Genomic DNA, 19,694 nt, shown 5'->3' with positions numbered 1-19,694 from the left:
CTTCATTCTGATGTTCTTGGGCATACACCTTCTCTGGAAATGCATTTCTAGAAGACTTTGGCTCTTCGCCTACTAACCGAACCCGCTTCGCCGCCCTTAATGCCGGCACCTTGGCCCTCCTTGGAATTCTGACCAAGGGTCCCAAATAGTACTTGACATATGAAGAGCAGGAAGAACTCATCCCCCACCTATTCAATGGGATAGGTTCTGTCCTTTCCTAAGCATTGATAGGAGCAATTTCATCAGCACGGCTTTGCTTCTCATGGCCTTCACGTTCAATATTACATACTACACAATCAACCCAAAAAGAGCCAAGTCTTACACAATTTTAAGCTTTCTTTTTTGCCATCTGGAATTGGAGCTTTCTTGTTTAATTTCTTTCCTAATAATTCTCAGGATCCAATCGTTAGCCATGGATGAAATTACATCAGATGTAGCAGCTTTTGTCGCAATACGCATGCAGCAACTCGAAACGGGTCAGGCCACATCAGGAGCAAAGATGCAGGTGATATCATAGAGCTTGGAAGGGATGGAGTGCACTACTTGTGTAAGATTGATGATGGTAGTGACAAGCAATCTACAGAATGTTGCTTCAAGATCGCCTTCTCAAGTCATACTATTAGCCCTCATTTTGCTTTTAGCAACGATGCTAGAGGGGGCAATGTACACAAACTACACACCATTATATCAACTACCTTGTGTAAATGTAAATATAATAATGTTTGGATTCATTTGTCTCGGTTGTTGGCTGAGACTAGCCAGCGATCGAGACTAGCCATGTGTAAATGTAAATATCATATTTTGTGGATTCATTTGTCTCAGTAGCTGACTGAGACTAGCCGTGTGTGATAACCGACCCTTTCATCGCGTCTGTTTGACACCCATCCATTCTACTGGTGCCAGACGGTCATGAATTTAGTGCTTCACCAAGCAGGCCCGCTTTGTCCATTGCATCCCACCATCTGGAAGAAAATCATCTACATTCTCAAAGCCACACTCTACTGTAGCTTATATTTCATCATGCTCATCTTGATTAGTCCCCTCTATGGATTTATGATGACATGTACAATGCTAGCACAAATAACTTGAGGGACTACAAAAATGTCGATTGAACCTAGGTTTCTACTTCACGATCAAACCTTAGTGACACTAGGAAGTGGAAATTGAGGCCGGAACCCAAAGGCACTTCCCCTCTCTTCTCTATCTCGACTTGTTGAGTCTTGAGACCTCACTTTTCAGTCAACACAAAAATAAGGTGCCAAAGACAAGGTATACGTTAATTGAAATTTGACTTTCATAAAAGACACAAAAAAATAATGAGCCAAAGACAAGAGTATTACAAAAGGATAAACTAAAATCAATTTTACCAGGTATTTTCTAAAGGAAGTAAAAAATAATGTGCATTAGTTATCTCATGACTCTATTGAAACACAGCTGACATTAAGATTTCAAAAAGAGAGAAAAATAGCAGGTAGGCACAAAAAAACACTACTAAAATATCGAACGACCTTTCACATACTGGTAAAGACAAGCCAAAAACAAAAGAAGAAAGTTCTTAATTTCTTGTTTTTAATTAAGGACCCGTTATTATTGTCAAAAATAAAATAAAAGCTGTTAATTTGTCTTTGAGATGCTTATGAATTATTCTGATCCTCTCAAGCATCCACTTATCCAACATCTTGCCCATTTTTGCACACATCATCATGAAACCCCTCATGTTTCACTTAACAGGGGGGGCTGCGGCTCCGACACACGCATATCGGTAGAAAAACGGTGAGGCTATGAATGGCAGTCCACCGATTGGCACTTGCAGCACATGCAAGATAGTCAATGATTGTTGATATGATTCTGTTCTTTTTCCATAGTCAAGTAGACGTATAGAGGGCGTACACCAATCAATAACGTCCGCACTTCCCCATCAGTGCCAAACGGCTATAAAAGGCACTATAATGTGGACAGTTCTTCTGATAGTAGCAGTGTCGGAGAATCCGTTGTTGTGCCTTGGCTTATACATAATGTGAAATGAAAACATTCAACTCACTTTGTGCATGGAAATAAAAGAAATCGTGTACATATTGTGATATATATTAGCGGCTATTGTGGTTGCTATCATGTAAATACCTATCCGAGGAGTCGTGGCATAGATGTAGCGCCTTTGCTCAAGGGCAAGGTATGAAGGTGAGGATGATATGATTGATGAGGAAGAAGATGTGAGTACAAAATTCTACACAACTTCTCATGCAAATAGCTATGATATATGCATTGTATCTTTACTTGAGTCCTTCTCATAGGAGTTTTAGGAGGATCAATGGCTACTCATTGGTTGCTACCTGAGTACTTTACAAAAGCAAGTCGATTGGACTGAAGCAAAATTCAAAAGGATCAGAAAGAAATCATATGGATACTTCTTGAGGTATGGCTACTTATGGAAACATCCTAAAAGAAGAGATGGGACTCCATTGCGAGTAGTATGTGATGAGCCTACTTAGCTCAAAATTATTAAAGAGTGTAAGGTCTCTAACCCCGACCAAAAAGAGCACCATTGTACCCTGGAATAAACATAATGGAAAAAGTTATATTTTTAGTAGTTTTCCAAATTCTGTCAGTGCCATGATGTTTAGAATGTTATAAAGCTTCCAAAAGTGAATTAAAATAATAATAATTTTTGTGAAAAAATTTCCAAAAATAGTAAGTTTTGGTCACCCGACCCGTTTAGTTTTGACCATCTCAAAAAACTGCACCCGTCCCCCGAATTTGAAAAAAATGCATTTTTGGACCCCGGAGGCTGCTAAATATGGCAGATACTCGGACAGATACACCTTAGTTAGATCTTAGTATAGCAATTTACGGCATAAAATTCCGACTCGTATGGCTCGTTTTAACCTAAAACCAAAATTTCCTAAGATTGTTCGGGGAGGCACCGGGGATCAAGGCTGTGTGGGAACAGGTCCCAGGCCACTCAGAGCTTGCAGCTTTAGCAGCTAGGGGGTGCCTTCTCATCACTAGGGAGTTGTGGGAGAGTTACCATGCTTGAGAGAGAGTGTGAGAGTCAGTTACACTAGCTAACTGGACACTTGGTAGGCATGTAATTGGACTTGCCATGAATGAGTTGAGTAACTCTCAGATGCAAATAGTAAGCAAGGTCGATTTTCAGCATGCGAGGGCCTATTTAAGAGTGTTCTCACACACACACATATGCTCACACACCCACTCAGTACACACTTACACACACCTTGGGAGGTGCTACCGGCACACATAGTTTTTGGAGAAGAAGCAAAGGTGGGAAGTGCTGCCCGATTCTCATCTCGAGGACTCCATTGGATCAGAATTTCGAGTAGCTTTCAGCCCCTAATCACAGTAATATCAATTTATTTTATGCTTTGCTGCAAATCTCTCTATCATTCTCTTAATCTCACAACTATTATGCTTAATCATAGCTAAATTACTCAATAGCTGCTCTCTAATTCTCCATATCATTAGTCTACTACATAATTCTTAATCTAATAGTTAATTATGCAAGCATTTAATCTCTCATAATCATAGATTAATGCATGATTAGTAAGAAGAAATCTCTAGCTAGTCATCATAGTAAGTAAATGTCAAGCCGATAATGATGTGGAATTGGTCAATTTCATCCTATTACCACACAATGTTTGAGTAACTAAGTTAGATTCAATTTGTTCATAGATTAGGATGTAATTAAGGGAAATTAATCTGTCATTAATCCACTAGGAAGGGAATATTCTCTCACCTATGCATATGGAAAATCTGCATCTCTCTACTCTCATTAGGAAGGTGATTGAGCATGTCTAATTCACCCCTCTAGTAATTTAATTAGTAAAAATTTGAAAATTCCTAATTACCTAGGCCAAGTATTTAACTTTAGAGCCAATTCCCATAGAACAAGTAAGGTACTATCCGTAAAGTACTATGTCTTGAAGGAAATCTAACACCCTCGTATAAAAGGAATTGTTCAGTGATTCTGATTTGTCATCTTGATTGTTATGGTACTCTCAGACATTTGTTCTTTTTCTCCAAGTTTGTCAATTAAGTAGTGAGTATAAAATGGCCCCGGTAAAGAGAACTCGCTTCGGTGGTGCCCATGACCGCGAGGCGGGAACAAGCAACGTGAATAGGAAAGGAAAAGCTCCCATGGACGACCAAGTACCGGCAATCTCACGGGCCAATGACGAGAAAATGGAGGAGGTAGGTCACGTTTTTATTCAAGTTGTTTAATTTAACATTGCATCCGATAAGTTAGGAAAGAACATATCCCTAAACATGTTGGAGAAATCCGTCGGAAACCTCGGCATTTGAATTCAATTGTATATTAAATTCTAAGTAGAAAAGAATGGTTGATAGATATACTGTTTGAAATAGGAAAGAATGTCTGCTAGGGAAAATTTAGCTCGGCATGTTCATTTCTATTTCCAATGTTGAACTAGTCCTGATCCCCCTACTGATCACAAGGGGCGACTCGCGATGATTTCGGAGTAGCTAGAGTTACTAGCTTAGGGCCTCTACCCACGACTTGCTTTTTATGCAGTGGGAACCCACGTCTTCCTTTCTATGCAGTGGGAATGTCCATGTCGTGCGTTCTATGCGGTGGACATACCTAGTTGTATGGGCAGCTAGGCGACAATGGGAGGAGTAAACTCTCGCTGGAGGGAGGATGTTGTACCTCCAGAACATTCGAATTTTAATGAATAAGTTTGAGTAGAATTTTTACTAGAATTATTTTCTTGGTGCCACTTTGCAATATTGGTTGAAGGGCTGTCTTAATGAACCTTGTGAATTGGAACCTAATCAAGGAACTTATATGTTGAACAACCATTGTGGTAGTAATTAGGACACACGAAGAAGTGCGAGTGTGGGGGTGGAAAGTGGGGGCTTGGCTCAGGTTTCCAATGCCTATGAGAAGGGTGGTCCTAATTGGTCGGGAACTCTCCGTCCCCATAGTGTTTAAATCGACACTAGTATTATTCATTGCCCCTAGAGCGGCGAAGTCTCAAGTGTACGTGCCTCTAAAACATGGGGAAAAAGGTACTCGGGATTTCTCTCCTCTTGGAAGGTGGGTCGTAGGATCGCTAGATAAGTTAAGCATGCTTCTCCTGCGAGGTGGAGCTAAATCTCGTTGCTAGTAGGCTCGAACGCGACTCACTCTGTGATGAGAGATCGTCCGCTAGATGAACCCTGAACCACTTTGTTTTCTTCCTCTATAGATCTAGTGGCCACCAGGTTTACCATCAAATTCGTTGTTTGAGACAAAGGGGTGGGGACCTCACACCTGGTATCAGAGCTAAGGTTAGGTTAGACTGAGAAATAAAGTCGTATTGTTTGAATATTTAAAAGGAACTAAGGGTATATAGGTAGCTGATCCGAATTTCTTGCATTGGTGTTGCAGGAAGACCCCGTGCTAGAATATCGGAAGTTTACCAATTCAGGCGAGATGTCATCGAGATGCTGTTGAAGGCTCATACATCGCACTCCACTTGCATCGATAGAGGATGGGGCTCGATTGGAAACTTACAGGAGGGGTTTACTACATCAATGCTCGGAAGCTAGGATGCATGGCTACCGCAGGGTAACGTATGATGGTACTCATCTACCTTGTAGTTTAAGTAGTATCCTTTTGAAATCTAACTATGGATTTTGGGTGTGCAATCTTGGACGAGATAAAACCAAAGGTTTCTTTTAAGTTGTGCAATGGTGTTGCATACCTTTTCTTGATGCAAGTGACTTAGTCATGCATTTCTGTAAGATAGCAATTACGGATGGGCAATGGTAGGACCAATGAGAAAGGCCCTAGGCTAAGCATACAATTCAGGGGTCTCTAGGCCAACGGCTATATAGAGAGTGATTGGGAGGAGAAGAGGTTAGTGTATAGGATACCTCCTCTGCTAATTTTTCATTATCGGTGTTTAATTTTACTGTGTGGACTTGAGGATTCACGTTTAGTGGTCACCTTTGTAAACAATTAAAGACCTACATGGTAGGGATAGTTCTTGGCATGTGTTTTCCTTCAAAAGGTGTCCAACATGGTCTAGGAACTCGTATCACATCATAATTATTATAATGGTTGAAAATTAATTAGAAATTGTAGTACAAGGCCACATTGCAAAAATGTGTGCATCCAATCCTTGATGTGAAAGGCCTAGGGAACTGGAACAGGATCATCACCATCTAGCCATGCCCTATATAGACCCTTGGCCTACTAAATATAGGGACCCCCTTGACTGCATGTCTGTCCTGGCCCTTGGCCGTGTGTGGTCCTACCCTTGGCATGACATTACTCCCTCCTTGGAGAAGCGTTTTCGTCCTCGAAAACAAGAGTGATGATATACTAATGTTTTCTATAGTGGTATCCTTCATGGATGCAGCTGTTTGGCTGACCAAAACATGGTTCAGCAGGAGGTTTAATGAAACCAAGAGTAACAACTTGATTTTTCACATTGTTGTCCATTTGCAACCATCTTGTGTTACCGATTCCTATCCAATCATAGTGTGTAGACCCTATTTAGAACACACATGAGTATGAAAAACGAGTTATCACACCAAGATGTACCTTAAAGAGTACCTCTTTTCACTTTCCATAAAGTAACTTGCTAACATAACTCATCAACCAAGTTTAAGTCCTTGACTTGTTTTTCAATTTATAGCAGTAAACAACCCACCATAACTAGTGTTCAAGGTTGAGAACTTGATTTATACATGAAGAGACTACATCTAGTCGCAAACATGCTTTAACGTATGGTAAGCAAACTCCAAGTAGAGTAATAAATTCTTACTAATTGGATCGCTTGGTGCTAATGTACGCACTTTGCATATCCTTCAGCACAAGATTACACTTTGTAATCTGCCTATCCCTTTGGATAACTGACAGTACTGAGGTGTTTTCCCCACAATTTACAGACAGTCTTCCTAGATGGCCCATAACGGTGATCACAATATCATAACAACATTTCTAAGCAAACAACAATGTCTGATGAATAACCATCTTGGTTAACGTGAAAAATACACAAGCACCCAAATCGATCCATGACCTCTATTGGTGAGTGGTAGATCCAAAAGTAAGCTCAGAGAGATACTGCACATAGAGTGCAAAATCCTTAATAAGCAACAACTTGATGACTATGCATGCCATTCCAAATCAGCCTTTGCTAAACACTAGGGTCCATAACACCTAGCATGCATGCATTTAGCAAAAAAGAGATCCGAACCTGTATATCCATAATCATCCTTGCCAATACTTATGGCGAATGTGATGTGCGTAGAACACAGTAAAGAGGAATCTAAATAGTTCCGAAAAGAAACTAAATACTTTTTGCTGCAATCATTTGCAAACCTTGCTAAAACGTTTGAACCATAATAGAAGGTGAAACATTAATCACCTCTAGGGACAAACAATGAAACTTTTTCATTAACAACTTAGAGCCTTGCTATATGTATAAACAACCATCTGTAATGTTGTTTAGCAGTACTTGTACTTGAACAAGTCATTCTAAGTATCCGACAATTTTTGGCCACTAAAATTGTTCCTGATACGTCCTGCTGAAAATGGTCTAGAAAACAGATGTGACCAGCACCTAGGGACTTTGTCGTGACACATATTTGAAATAGTGGGCACCAGTGTCAGTTCAAAGACTCATATTCGCCACATGTGGAATATGTCTCAACTAAGGATGTTTGAAAAAAGAACATCCTACAAGTACAAGATGTACTTGTGTGTGGAGGTAACTGCAAACACTCTACGATGGAAGTGAGAGGGACCCTCATTAGCCTTGCTCCACAATGGCTAAACCGAACTCCTTGAGTCCCTAGACCATGTTGTATCCCATGTGACAACATGTGCCAAATCGAATCTGACAAGTGGGTTCATAACAGCATAATGTACATTACCACGGCCCAAAATACTTGTTTCGACATGCCCTTGGCATGGCCCTGGGGATTGAACTAAAAGTTCAGTTACCCATATTCAAATGCACAGGAGCACGTCTCCCACCTTTGAAAAAACCAAGCAACATTGCACTGGAAACCCTAGGTGTTTCCTTTGCAATCCAAGCCCGTTGGGTAGAATCTACATAGTCAAACCCCTTGGTAAGACCCTTTGTAGAAACGGTTCAACTAGCAGGTAACGGTAACCAGCATAGTTAACCGTGTATAAAAATGATTGGAATAACTTGAAAATTTGAATTTGTCCACTACCCCTTGGTAGATTGCGGACTTCTTTCCTTGAAAGTTCGATTGGGATAGATCAAACTGCGATCATCAATGCCTATGGGGTGATGCCATAGACACTCGTAGTGCTATAGAGAGAGCAAGAAATCCACATAAGTGGGATGCCTAGCTCGTATCAATAGCCGTGTTGTCTCAACTGTTTGCTACCTCTAGATTCCGTGGTATAGATCAGCTGGTGTGAGTTTAAGATTATTAAAACTCAACTTGAGCGTCGTACTAAAAGGATGTAGTGCAAAAATGACACCCTAAACATCCGTAATGACAAGACTCTTGCCTGTCCATAAAAGTCTATGTATTCGATGTATACTCTATTGGGCAGATCTGTTCGATCTTAAGAACAATCACCTAAGGAATGCCAATAGTTGGGTCTTTCCCAAGATCTGATAATTGCTCTTAGCCAGCCTGTGTGTGGCTCATAGCCCTTATGGCAATTATTGTTCAATCGATGAACCGATGAAGACTAATGTGGATGGCATCTTGCCCAATTTCTAGCTGAGAGTTAAAGCACCTTGGCTTAGGTTGACTCACCAATGAAACATGTATCAAAAGGTTCTGATAATGTTTTCCTTATTCTTCAAAAGAAAGAGTGAGAAGGAGAGAGAAGAAGAGCATGCTAGGCTGAGGAACTTTTCGTAAATTTCTAGAGTGGGTGCCCAATTTGTGTTCTCTTACACATCTTATGCCTGACTTGCAGCTTATTCTATAAGCATGCAACAATCTGCCTGTATAATGCTCTCATCAAGAGAGGTAACAAAAAACACAAGCCACAGCTTGACCTACTTACCATGTATGGGGTCGTGACTTTACAAAAATGACTTAAAAATGGCACATTGCCTGTGAAAGAATCCCTAGATTTAGGTTCCTTTTAATTTTGGTGTGTGTTGACAGCAACCAAAAATCATGTTAAACAATCCCAAACTTATCGTGTCCTTTTGACAGAGTTGCAAGTGAAATAGCGGAAGCGTATTTCATGAGGCGGGAGAATTGAACCTATGCCTTGCCGAAATCATAAGTTCCTTGCACCATCGATATTGGTAGGGAAGCTATGAGGAGATATCCCAATGGTTTCCAGTGTCCCAAACGTGTGTTCCAATTCCCTTGACGTCTAGTCGAGAGGCAGTATCTTAGCACGAGGTAGAAGCCTTGCTTCACATGTAACTGGCAAAGCTCTTTGGTTTGCATAACTGACAATCCGTTAGAATGGAAATGTATAAGCATGAAAAATCAAGCAAACCTTAACATAATTTAGGGTGAAGATGTCTTGAACTTGTGAAGGTTGAATCTCACTCATAGCCATTCTGACCCGTAGCCAATTCGAACGAGCAAGAGAGAGTTGTCGCATGTATCATATACACTCGTATATGGCATGCACGCCCATCTGGTATGCAATGAAATATCATGCAAGCATAGTGTCATATCCCTTCCAAGTTGGTATGCTCATAGCATATGCCAAACATGCGAAGTCTCAATACAAAATTGAGCAATTATGAAATCCGTGCTTCACAAAAGTACTTCTATGCTCATAGCAAATAGATATTCTTGACAATTTACAAAGCAAAAGAAAGTCGACCTTGTTGAGAATTCACAAATAATCGAGCTTGTAGAATTGTACAATGTATTGAAAAACAAAAAATAAAAATAAAATTTTCTTGCAAAGTATGTACCTCGTACCTGCTTGGCTTGATTACGGAGACGAAGCCTTGCTCCAGTGATGTCTAGAAAGCAAGCCCTAACAATTTGCTTGACAACTTCTTGTAATGGTCATTAATGGGTAGTCCTATCGAGAACCTTTTGCCTCCTTCATCAAGATTATTAACAGACAGTGCCGATGTCCATGAGATCCTCCAGCACTACCATGCCCTAACCTTTGCCAGGCATGGGAAGAAACATTGCTAGTAAATGAGAACATTGCTCACTCAAGCCGTGCTTGATTGTGAGTGGTTGTTGCTCCTTGTGTATTCAGAAAAACAAAACATCGTGCTGGTGGTAATGCTCACAAGCCTTGCTTGTGCTATAAGTATTGAAATTGCACAAGCATCGAAAAGAAAATTTCACGGTAGTATACACACCTGGTAAAGTAGTCGCATCGATTTTCCTAATAATGTTTGCCTTACATGCTACATGCCTTGCTTCTACCGCTATGCAACATGCCTTGCCGGCCTTGCCGGAGCACCATGATAGGTATCCGTGATAAGTTTCCCTTAGAACCAGCTCTGAGCCATCAAAGACGTCATTACTGGTCGTAAATTTGCATCATTGCTTGAAGTGTCTCCCTCCGTGAGATCTCGACCACGTATGGCCACGCCTTTGTAACACGGGTGCAAGTCGTTGTCAAAGCCGAGATCAAGGCCATGCCATCTTATGGTCTCAAAGTTATGTCAAAGCTTTGCAGATTCGGAGATTGCAGACTGTATGTCGAAGCTTTGCAGATTCGGAGATTGCGGACTTTATTTAATAAAAATTTATGCGCAATACCGCTTACTGTATTCTACACACTACCACTTGGCATGATGTTTTTCCCGTGCTTCATAGCCGAGGGTAGGAAAAAGGTTGTTGGGGGGGGGGGGGGGGGGGGGGGGGGGACCCGTGGGCACCCTCCCTATAACCTTTTAAACCTTTTAGGTTTTTAGGTATTGGGCGCCTAAGATGGGAAACAAAGCAATGAAGTCTGCAGCATGCATGGCGGACAGCGCCGAGGGGAAGAACCCTGAGATAAAGCGCCTGTAGAATGATTTGGGGCATCCGCCTGTGACGAAAAACAATCAGCTTCATAGGGCGACCACAACGAGCCGGCTCCCGCACGATTTTGTGCAAATCGAGAGCATGGCTCTACCCTTCGTAAGCGGGCCTGCACACGATCGTCTCCTCCCCGATTGCTCCTCCCACTATTGGATCTTGCCCACGACCCATATCCATGGAACTTCCACACACACACACACACACACACACAAAAAGAGAGAAGACATGCAATCACCCATGCAAACAGCAAGCCGACCCTTCTCCTTTCCTCCTCCATGGCTTTCCTCTCCCCTAGCTCTGATTCCAGTGAAAGTCCTAGGGAACTGGAACATGCTCATCACCACCTAGCCATGCCCTATATAGACCCTTGGCCTGCTAAATATAGGGACCCCCTTGACTGCATGTCCGTCCTGGCCCTTGGCCGTGCCTGGTCCTACCCTTGGCATGACATGATGCTTCATTGTATCCATCCTTGATGTGTAGATGTTAGTTGCCTTTAGCCAAAATCCTGTTAAGTGACATCACATCAGTTAATATTCCCCGCTTCCAACTTTAGTGCCCATCTGCGGGCACTATTGAGAAGTATATATGGAGATTGGAAGGTTATTTATTGGTTGTTGATAGGCTTTGTTGTCTTCATTGGTCGATGAATCTGTTGGTGAGGTTCATCCTGCTATAGCATCTTGAAGTTCCAAATTTTCAAAAAGCTTAAATATGCAAGTCTTTGTCGAGGCATTGTCTATTGTAGCAACATGATTGCTATCTTTGCTCATTATTTGATCGAGTCATGTGCAAGGGACGGAGGAGGTGAGGGATCTAGATTATGATCAAATACCTAGATAACCAAAGGGAAAAACCCATTGGGGAAAGATTCCTTTGGGATATACACACTATTGTAGTATTGTGATGATGTTATATTTTGAATAGAACCTCAAAGGATAGGTGTGGATGTCTCATGTGCATGTGTGTACTACTTTCTATCCTTCTAAGTCAAAACTAGCTCTATGTGGAAGAAGAGTGATGTGTGGTTGTGGTGTGTCACTTGCATATGGTTAAAAGCTTTTAAATTGGTGATTTGAGATTATGTTTACTCACTAGTCAGATTCTTTTGCCTAAAAATTTCATCTTTAAGGACCATGTGTGTTAGATTAGTTGCCAACAATGATTACAGTTAAAACTCCAAGTGTGGGAGTTGGTTTTGTTGATGGTTATGGTCATGGTTATGGTTATGGTTATGGTTATGGTTATGGTTATGGTTATGGTTATAGTCAAGGGCTAAGGTTTCCCTTATGAATATGGTTATATGTTTTGGTTGTGGTAGCCAATGCCCAGGGGATTCACTATTAGTAATGGGGGGATGTCACCTGCGTGCATCAAAATTAGAGAAACCCCCCTATATACAATATCGTACATTCTAACCTACCCCCCTACATACGGACAAGATACGAACGTTTTCGCAATGAGCCATCCCCCCTCATCCGGATTTCGTACGGAATGTAATGATCCGCTATTTTATGTATGCTAGTAACATAACAATTTTAGAAGCACATGCTTTTGCAAAAATACATGTTGAAGTGCAAATGAACAGAAGTGTAGATTGTTGTGTGTTTTCATTTGCAATAGATGTTAAGAGAACAAACCATGAAAAGCAACAAATATAATGAATCCTAAATTAAAATAAACCAATGGATTCAATGTAATTTGTTAAAAGATGGACATCTTTTCCCTTTTAAACTTTTTCCCTTTTAAACTGATACAAATCTTAGTCTCAAAACAAATGATACTAGCCACCTACTCAGTAGACTTCCCACATGGGATTTAAGGCACACATATGAAATGGATTGTTCTCTAAATAACAAATAACGGTATGCTCATAAACAACCATGGAAGACTTCACTTATTAAATCAAAACACATTACAAAAGGTATTAACTTATAATTTTTTCTCTAAATGTATCTCTTTTTTATTAAAAAATCTCTCTCTCTCTCTCTCTCTCTCTCTCTCTCTCTCTCTCTCTCTCTCTCTCTCGTGCGCGCGCACTCATGTACCAAACTGGAACGTTTCTATTCATTCTAACTTTTGCAAACAATGTGTAATAGAGTATTAGAACTATAAAATAAAAGCAAACTTAATTGTCTCATGGTTTTTAGGTCAAAATTTAAAGCTTTTGCTTTTAAGCCAAAAGCTTCAAATTTTGCTTTTTCCGATTCACTTTAAGGCAAGCTTGCAATTAAGCTAGGTTATTAAAATTCAAAGGATCAAAGCCAAAACTCTTAAAGAGAAATTTGAATAAACGATCCAAATAACTTTTGTTTAACAAAAGAACCAGAGTCTAAAGACTAATAGCAAGAAAAGAGCACAACAAAAGCGACTTTATCTGAAAAGAACCACTAACGAATGAATCGCAAAACCAATGATTGAGAGAACATTCATCTAGATGGTGATGGCAAACTCTTCGAAAGCCCATCCGCAGACAAGAGGCTTTCAATTTTTGCGACCTTTCTCTCCTTGCCAGAAAAATGAGTGGAGAGAAGAGATCTTTTGGGATGCACAACAGAGTCTTGAATCCGGATGGGGCTCGCAATCCATAGCTGTGTGGAGGTCGAAGGAGAAGGCGGAGTACCACAAGAAACTTTCGACACATTCCCACTTAAAATTACCATAAGGGAACTCACATTCCCATGTTTTTCCCCGCTTAGTGTTTAAAATCCCTGGAGTGGATTTTAAAGGGAATGTCAAATTCTCTCTTGGAATTCCAATTTCCCTTTAGGGATAATCCTCTTCCATGTGGAATAAAAAAAGTGCAGTGGGAAAAGTCAAGGGAAAGAACTTTCCCTATAATTGTCAAAAAGAAGGAAACTATTAGAAGAGCTATCTTCCAACGTTTCCCCAAGTGGGTTTTACTCTCTTTTGACTTTCCCGTGTTACATGGTGGATGTTTTAGAAAAGTGTTATGCTTAGTGATGTCCCAGGGGATTCACCATGGAAAACTTACAGCACCACATAAGTGCAAGGGAGGGGGATTTTTTTACAAGTTACATAAGCGTATAAGTTAGGGGCAGGCCCCCAATAATTAATCTCCCAAGCTAAAAAATAAGGGAGGGGGGTATCATATTTAGGGGGTGGGGGGCTGGGGGGAGGGGGGAATGACCCAGGTTGATTACTTGTAATGATTGGTCACCGATGTGCACTAGAACTGTGATGTATCTAGGGAAGTTTTTTATCAGGTCACACATCAAATTTGCATCAAGCCGGTCATTACTAAGCATTGATTTGGAGCAGGTCAAGGGTAAATTCACACCAACTTTGGATGGGTTAGAATTGAAGAGTAGACAGAGTGCAGGCTAATCGGACACATAGTTTGAAAATCAAACTAAGACACATTGAGGGTACATCTAGTTATCAAAAAAGTGGTTCCTTAGTACATTGTCAATCACTATACTACACACTCTTTGACTAGTTTCACTCCACTAGATCATGTGAGACCTAAATTTTATATGTAAGATAGGGGTATGATAGTTTTCTTCATTTATTGTCATATAAGCGTAGAAAGGGGGTCATATTCCCTAATATGAGTCGTATATAAGGGTTTTATCAAAGTTGTCCGCTCGCAGGTGGCGTCCCCTTTTTTATATAGAGTGAATCCCCCGGGAGTGATGTTGGTCGCGCCGGGGGGGGGGGGGAGACAGAAGGAGATATAGGGATCGAAGAGTGTTGTTGGGGAAGCTGATGGAGTTGAATGGGGGTTACAAGAGTGTGAACGACTTCTTGATGTTGGACAAGGGGTCTTCAAGGGGCTCATTCCAAAGATAAGCATATGGGATACAATAGCCCATGGGGGTTCAATGTTGTCATCTGCAGCAGCAGCAGGCTATAGTGCTCAACAACAAATGTCCCATATATACAGAACCACCTCCCCTTTGCTAACCACGATGAAGGACCAAACCGGAGTAAACCCAACCCCTTGCCTTGCCACTTTGCCTTGAGTTGAAGTCAGGATGATTGTAGTATTTTTATTTCTAAATCAAAATAGCTCCTAAGCACTACTATAAAAAGTGGCAAGTCAAGGGGCTGGGTTTACGATTGTAGTATTTTTGTTTCTAAATCAAAATAGCTCCTAAGCACTACTATTAAAAAAAACAAATATTGTATATCTGTAAAAGAAAAGATAAAAAAGAAACGTTGTACATTAGACACTCATAATTAAGAATTGGTGCCCGTTCATGAAGAGGGCAATAAAAGTCTACTTTGCAATCAACTCTAGGTTTGTACATAAGGTTTGATGTTCAAAACACCAAAACCAAAAGAAATATCCAACCTCATCAGGTTGTTGCCTTCACATGTAGAGTCAGCGTGTTTAGGCGAATAGAAGGTTAACCTTCTTGCATTTTGGCAAAAGTTGAGAATTCAAACCAAGTAAAGACAAAGAGGGTACGACCCCCACACAACGGGCAGGTGCAAGACACTTCACAGTTTTGCAATGCCGAGGTAAGGCACATAAGGTTGCCTTATGACAACCCTTATCCATAAGGGTTGTCATAACATTGTGACCATGCATCCAATGTATCAATGTACTTTTAGGTCTCGGTAAGGGATATTGTACATTAGACACTCATACAATACTCTTGCAATAAACCAATGTACAATTATTTATTGTTCTATCGGCTTTCCAATGACGGGGGGGGGGGACTTCTCCCCTTGCTAGCTTGCCAACTCTAGTAAAAGTAAAATGTATAAATACAATTATATCGTTTTCTCTTTTCTGTGCTTACCCTCTTCCAAAACCTGCTTACCCCCTTGCGTCGTTGTAAAGCTTGGAAGGCGAGGCCTCACCATAGTCTTCATGCTCGTAGGGTAGTCCCCAAAGCTCAACGGGTCCATGAACCTGATTAAATCAACCTTCAATTTCCCATCTTCAAATACAATTAACATTTTTAGCCACTTATAAAGTAGGTGATCCATGATTGGGATCATGTGGTTGATCGACTTCGGCATTCACTCTCATATGATTGTAAGCCTGACCTTGGGCTTGAAGGCTCAGCTAGTGAGCCGGCTGAGTACCTTCAAAGACTTATCAGCCTGATCCAAAAAACTGAGTTGGGCATGTGCCCAACTCGGTTGTGTGATTGAGTAGACAAGTGCTCACTTAGGATCATACTTGGTTATGCACATACAAAAGCTAGAGTCCACAAAGCTGGCAAAGATACTTTCCCTAGATGGGCTCTTGCCTCCTCTATAGCTTTATCTTCCGAGAGAATAGAGTGATTGGTATTAAGATGACAACAAGTACTAACTTCTACGCATTCTTATCGGTCCTAAATACTCATACAAGAAGTATTCCTGTTCTAATTGCATTATTAAATTCACCACATTTTGAGAAAATTACATCGTCGGTCCTAAATCCGCATACGATAAATATGTCTATGCTAATTGCATTACATAAGGACACAAATCCCCTCCACAGGTCAAGTGTTCACATACTAATGTCATTGTTAAGGAATCTATGTCCATTGTGTAATCAGATGCAAACATGCCATTGAGGTATTTAATCTGTAAACATTAATCAAACATTAAATTATCTACTAATCCATCAGATAGTAAGGAAGGTTGAAACCAAATCACATACCAACCAAAATAGAAATCTTGGGCACGCTGAGCTGCCGCAAGATGGTTGATGTTGGTACTGTCTATCGGCTCATACCATTTGAACCAGAGAGCTATGCCAATAAGGCCCTTCTGTTTCCCTTAAAATATGTGCATTGGCAGGAAATGATTTCTTCAACCAACTTATGATTGAGCTCTATTAATATGTGCCATAATGGACTAAACAACGTGAAAAAAAATAAAATTAATCCGCATAGGTTACCCATTAAGTTTACACCGAAGCCCACTTACCACAAATAGTGGATGCCTCAGTTACAGCACACATAAATACATCAACTAAGGGGTACTCACTTGGTCTTCCTGCTTATAGAGTCGAGTTGCTGCCGAGTGCGCTAGAAATTAGTTGTGGCCAACAATGTAGGGCTCAGTTGTAGAGTTTCTAGTGGTGCATTTGACTATCAAATAGGATAAGATATTGATGCTGCAACGTCCAGGTGGGCTCTGCGTGGATGCATATGCCAGGCTAGCGTAGTCATTGGGCTCATCCCGTGTTATCCATAACTTCACCCGGTCATCGAATGCTGCAAAACATGCATTTGCGTACACTAAAAAATCATATCTGCATGATCATATGAGGAACCCTTATTCTAAGAGAACTATCCATGCTTTTCATGAGAAAAAAGAGTATTTCAGCAGTAGGTAATAGCTGCCCCTTACATGATTCGTGTACTCAACAGTCCATGGTACTCATCTTCGAGAGCTTGCGGATGATCTTGAGCCCACAAAGTGACATGGGGCTCTATGCCTTCTCAAAAAGGGTTCAACACAAGGTTGGTTACTACACAAAGATCATCCGAGATAATATAGGCAGCGCTCCTCATGCCAATATTCATACCCTTTTCAAGAAGCAGATCTACAAGTTCATTATAGTGTGCAATTGCTTTGCATTGGGAGTGACATTTGTTACTGTGCCATCTGAAAACATCAAGGTCAAAGATGACCCATTTGGTTTGATGTTATGTTGCTACTATGTGCAATGCATACTTATCCTCAGCAAATGTTAAGGTTTATCAGCTTGATTATTGTGACAGACGCATATGCATCGTCACCTCATCTCATGATCTCATGAGTAGCCAAGAAATGGGTTAAATGCCAAAATAAAGATGAGCTCTGCACTGGGAAAGATTCACTTCCACACAATAGAGAACCGATATGCATCCATCCTTATTTGGTCCAGTATCTCTATATCTTCCTTGACATGCCTACATCAAACCAGAGAGCAAAAGGATGAGCATTGAGAATCGAGATACAAGACCTACTGTCTCATCTGTACTGCTTCACCTCGAAAAAAGGTCCTGCAATAGCACCACCTTGGAAATACACATGCTTTCAATGCACCGCAAGCATGCGTAGCGGAGAACACTTCGAGCTAGCAAAGAGCCCTCCACCTTCAACCAACAGCAACGCCCGCAGCCCTCACTTTCAAGCAAAGTGGACACATGTCCAACATCGGCTAACTCTGCATCAAGGGTCCAAAATTTTCCTTCAGTAGGTCAAAAAGCTTCTTGAAGGTAAATCCAAGGTTACAACATCTAACTGTTATCTATCTTCTCTCACACGTGACCCTTGAGTTGGGCTCGGATGCATCGATGACTGGCCTCATCTATGCCACCACCTACAATGCAGCTCTCCCCGTGTCCTCCATGCCATGCACCAGCTCGCAACATGTCCTCCATGCCTCGGTTCTCATCCTACAAAACGTGACTAGCACACAACTTGCATGCGAATCAGCATAGGAAGGAACACCTCATTAACACCCACCCCATCACATTAAGGGCATGCACAAACCCGCATGCGATTCAACACAGGAAAGTAGCACCTCATTAACACCTTCTCCACGCGTTGCAAGCACAACATGACACGCAGGATTCAACAACAAAAGGAAGAGCAATCACCTACCCACGTGTTGCTCATCGGAAAATTCTATCCCACGGCCAAGAGATGCACCAAATTTTCAATCTTGCACTAAGGCCTTCTCCTGCAGGCCAAAAATATGTTTTAAATAAAAACGTTGCAAAGAAAGTCATCGGGTCCTTAAATGAAGGGACCCATTGAAACTAACAAGGTAAAGGGTCACATTGGTATACTAAAACAATTTAATGAAATGGTCACATGTGAAACGCTTAATTTAAATGGCTTTTATCAAATCTTATCAAATCAAAATACAAAAAAAATATTCAAGCGATTGGCATATTGAAATTTTCTATGAAATGGAGCCCATGCTCTTAAATGAAAGGACTTTTTTGCAAACTAAAATAACAAAAAAAAAGGTGGAAGAGGACGAAAAAGATTGTGTGACCCAATTTTCAATGGTCCTCTTAAAGAAAGAGGTACACAAATGTCAACTCCTTTTACAAAAACCTAGAAAAAATCTTAAAAGACAAGCAGATTGTACACGTGTCCTCCATCCGATCGACTTGCATCCACGGTCCACAATTTGCACCAAAAATCCACCCACCCCACTATGGCCTTTTGCAGGCCAAAAAGAGCATCCTTGGAAGAACTCATCTTCATACACAAACAACTAACACGTAGCAAATTCAGCTAAAAAATGAATTGAGTACAAAGTACATAGCACAACTTTCATATTACACCAAGGTACTCCTTTGCAAGAAAAAATAAACCAAAATTATGCTTCGTCGATTCTTGTTAAATTACTAACTATATCTCATAGCACGTTTCAAATCTTAAATGTTACGTTGCGCCATCGTCAACAACGGTAGAGAAAGCTTCCCACTGTAGGAAAGCTAAGTAAATGTTATCTCTCTCTACACTATAGACAAAGGGGGAGGGATTCGAGCCCCCCCCCAACCCCTGGCACGCAAGTGGCGCGAGTCTAATTCTCCTATGAGAGCCAATGTGCTCTACAACTTGACACACAATGAGACAAGGCGCACGAGAGAGAGAGAGAGAGAGAGAGAGAGAGAGAGAGAGAGAGAGAGAGAGAGAGAGAGAGAGAGATTGGGGGGGTCCATCGGAGACGATGCCTTCACTCATCACCTCCACAATAGTACAAATTATGATCCCAAGATACATACATGAAGGTTCTCCAT

At 41.0% G+C, this 19,694-nt stretch overlaps 1 pseudogene; it reads right to left on the bottom strand.

Moving 5' to 3' along the window:
* Positions 1-217: 217 nt before the first annotated feature.
* Positions 218-18,555, bottom strand: LOC147459168 (beta-glucosidase 25-like; annotated as a pseudogene).
* Between the last annotated feature and the right edge of the window lie 1,139 nt (positions 18,556-19,694).

Source organism: Adiantum capillus-veneris, chromosome 4 (assembly GCF_014529385.1).
Source record: "Adiantum capillus-veneris isolate H3 chromosome 4, ASM1452938v2, whole genome shotgun sequence".
Classification (NCBI taxonomy): domain Eukaryota; kingdom Viridiplantae; phylum Streptophyta; class Polypodiopsida; order Polypodiales; family Pteridaceae; genus Adiantum; species Adiantum capillus-veneris.
This window is presented reverse-complemented; position numbering and strand designations above follow the sequence as displayed.